A 3547-nucleotide genomic window follows, 5' to 3' on the forward strand; every position below is an offset into this window, starting at 1 on the left:
AGGTTCCCGATTCCACAAAATTATAAAAAGTATACGGCTGTGTAGCGGGGATCAAAACGAGTAATTTCGTGTATAAAGTTTAATTAATCTCCCATTACTATGCCGGGAAACATCGATTATTCCGATCTAGAAAGAGACAGAGATAGACGATCCGCGTTATGTTAAATATCTCCAGGTTACCGATTCCACAAAATTATAAAAAGTATACGGCTGTGTAGCGGGGATCAAAACGAGTAATTTCGTGTATAAAGTTTAATTAATCTCCCAATAGTTTGCCGGGAAACATCGATTATTCCGATCTAGAAAGAGACAGAGACAGTCGATCCGCGTTATGTTAAATATTTCAAGGTTCCCGATTCCACAAAATTATAAAAAGTATACGGCTGTGTAGCAGGGATCAAAACGAGTAATTTCGTGTATAAAGTTTAATTAATATCCCATTAGTTTGCCGGGAAACATCGATTATTCCGATCTAGAAAGAGACAGAGACAGTCGATCCGCGTTATGTTAAATATTTCAAGGTTCCCGATTCCACAAAATTATAAAAAGTATACGGCTGTGTAGCGGGGATCAGAACGAGTAATTTCATGTATAAAGTTTAATTAAACTCCCAATAGTTTGCCGGGAAACATCGATTCTTCCGATCTAGAAAGAGACAGAGACAGTCGATCCGCGTTATGATAAATATTTCGAGGTTCCCGATTCCACAAAATTATAAAAAGTATACGGCTGTGTAGCGGGGACCAAAACGAGTAATTTCATGTATAAAGTTTAATTAAACTCCCAATAGTTTGCCGGGAAACATCGATTCTTCCGATCTAGAAAGAGACAGAGACAGTCGATCCGCGTTATGTTAAATATTTCAAGGTTCCCGATTCCACAAAATTATAAAAAGTATACGGCTGTGTAGCGGGGATCAAAACGAGTAATTTCATGTATAAAGTTTAATTAATATCCCATTAGTTTGCCGGGAAACATCGATTATTCCGATCTAGAAAGAGACAGAGACAGTCGATCCGCGTTATGTTAAATATTTCAAGGTTCCCGATTCCACAAAATTATAAAAAGTATACGGCTGTGTAGCAGGGATCAAAACGAGTAATTTCGTGTATAAAGTTTAATTAAACTCCCAATAGTTTGCCGGGAAACATCGATTCTTCCGATCTAGAAAGAGACAGAGACAGTCGATCCGGGTTATGATAAATATTTCGAGGTTCCCGATTCCACAAAATTATAAAAAGTATACGGCTGTGTAGCGGGGACCAAAACGAGTAATTTCATGTATAAAGTTTAATTAAACTCCCAATAGTTTGCCGGGAAACATCGATTCTTCCGATCTAGAAAGAGACAGAGACAGTCGATCCGCGTTATGATAAATATTTCGAGGTTCCCGATTCCACAAAATTATAAAAAGTATACGGCTGTGTAGCGGGGATCAGAACGAGTAATTTCATGTATAAAGTTTAATTAAACTCCCAATAGTTTGCCGGGAAACATCGATTCTTCCGATCTAGAAAGAGACAGAGACAGTCGATCCGCGTTATGTTAAATATTTCAAGGTTCCCGATTCCACAAAATTATAAAAAGTATACGGCTGTGTAGCGGGGATCAGAACGAGTAATTTCATGTATAAAGTTTAATTAAACTCCCAATAGTTTGCCGGGAAACATCGATTCTTCCGATCTAGAAAGAGACAGAGACAGTCGATCCGCGTTATGATAAATATTTCGAGGTTCCCGATTCCACAAAATTATAAAAAGTATACGGCTGTGTAGCGGGGACCAAAACGAGTAATTTCATGTATAAAGTTTAATTAAACTCCCAATAGTTTGCCGGGAAACATCGATTCTTCCGATCTAGAAAGAGACAGAGACAGTCGATCCGCGTTATGTTAAATATTTCAAGGTTCCCGATTCCACAAAATTATAAAAAGTATACGGCTGTGTAGCGGGGATCAAAACGAGTAATTTCATGTATAAAGTTTAATTAATATCCCATTAGTTTGCCGGGAAACATCGATTATTCCGATCTAGAAAGAGACAGAGACAGTCGATCCGCGTTATGTTAAATATTTCAAGGTTCCCGATTCCACAAAATTATAAAAAGTATACGGCTGTGTAGCAGGGATCAAAACGAGTAATTTCGTGTATAAAGTTTAATTAAACTCCCAATAGTTTGCCGGGAAACATCGATTCTTCCGATCTAGAAAGAGACAGAGACAGTCGATCCGGGTTATGATAAATATTTCGAGGTTCCCGATTCCACAAAATTATAAAAAGTATACGGCTGTGTAGCGGGGACCAAAACGAGTAATTTCATGTATAAAGTTTAATTAAACTCCCAATAGTTTGCCGGGAAACATCGATTCTTCCGATCTAGAAAGAGACAGAGACAGTCGATCCGCGTTATGATAAATATTTCGAGGTTCCCGATTCCACAAAATTATAAAAAGTATACGGCTGTGTAGCGGGGATCAGAACGAGTAATTTCATGTATAAAGTTTAATTAAACTCCCAATAGTTTGCCGGGAAACATCGATTCTTCCGATCTAGAAAGAGACAGAGACAGTCGATCCGCGTTATGTTAAATATTTCAAGGTTCCCGATTCCACAAAATTATAAAAAGTATACGGCTGTGTAGCGGGGATCAAAACGAGTAATTTCATGTATAAAGTTTAATTAAACTTCCAATAGTTTGTCGGGAAACATCGATAGTTCGATCGCGCGAGAGAGACAGAGAAACGAACAGACTTCTTTTCGATTTACGGCTAAAATAAATTTTTCTAATTTTTTTCAATAACATATTCTTGCTTAGATAACTTTTTTACATAGGGATTAAGCATTTAGAACGATACATTGTTTAAAATAAGGGCACTTTACTCTTGACATTTTACGGTTTTTTCAATCTTCTGAAAAATCCTATCATTAGATTTTTTTAAAAATACGATATTCTTGCTTAACTAACGTTTCTACATAGGGATTAAGCATTTAGAACGAAATCTAATGTCAGAAAATGGCACTTTACTCTTGACATTTTTCGGTTTTTTCAATTTTCTGGAAAATCCTATCATTAGATTTTTTTAAAAATACGATATTCTTGCTTAACTAACGTTTTTACATAGGGATTAAGCATTTAGAACGAAATCTAATGTAGGAAAATGGTACTTTACTCTTGATCGGTACGTTGGGACTTTGAAAATATTCGGGCGTTCCAATCGCTCGTCTGTTGCATCATAGCGCGTCTCGGCGCAATCGAGCGATTCGCTCGATCCATTATTTTCGATTTACGGCTAAAATAAATTTTTCTAATTTTTTTCAATAACATATTCCTGCTTAAATAACTTTTTTACATAGGGATTAAGCATTTAGAACGATACATTGTTTAAAATAAGGGCACTTTACTCTTGACATTTTACGGTTTTTTCAATTTTCTGAAAAATCCTATCATTAGATTTTTTTAAAAATACGATATTCTTGCTTAACTAACGTTTCTACATAGGGATTAAGCATTTAGAACGAAATCTAATGTCAGAAAATGGCACTTTACT

Source organism: Megalopta genalis, unplaced genomic scaffold, assembly GCF_051020955.1.
Source record: "Megalopta genalis isolate 19385.01 unplaced genomic scaffold, iyMegGena1_principal scaffold0223, whole genome shotgun sequence".
Taxonomy (NCBI): Eukaryota; Metazoa; Arthropoda; class Insecta; order Hymenoptera; family Halictidae; genus Megalopta; species Megalopta genalis.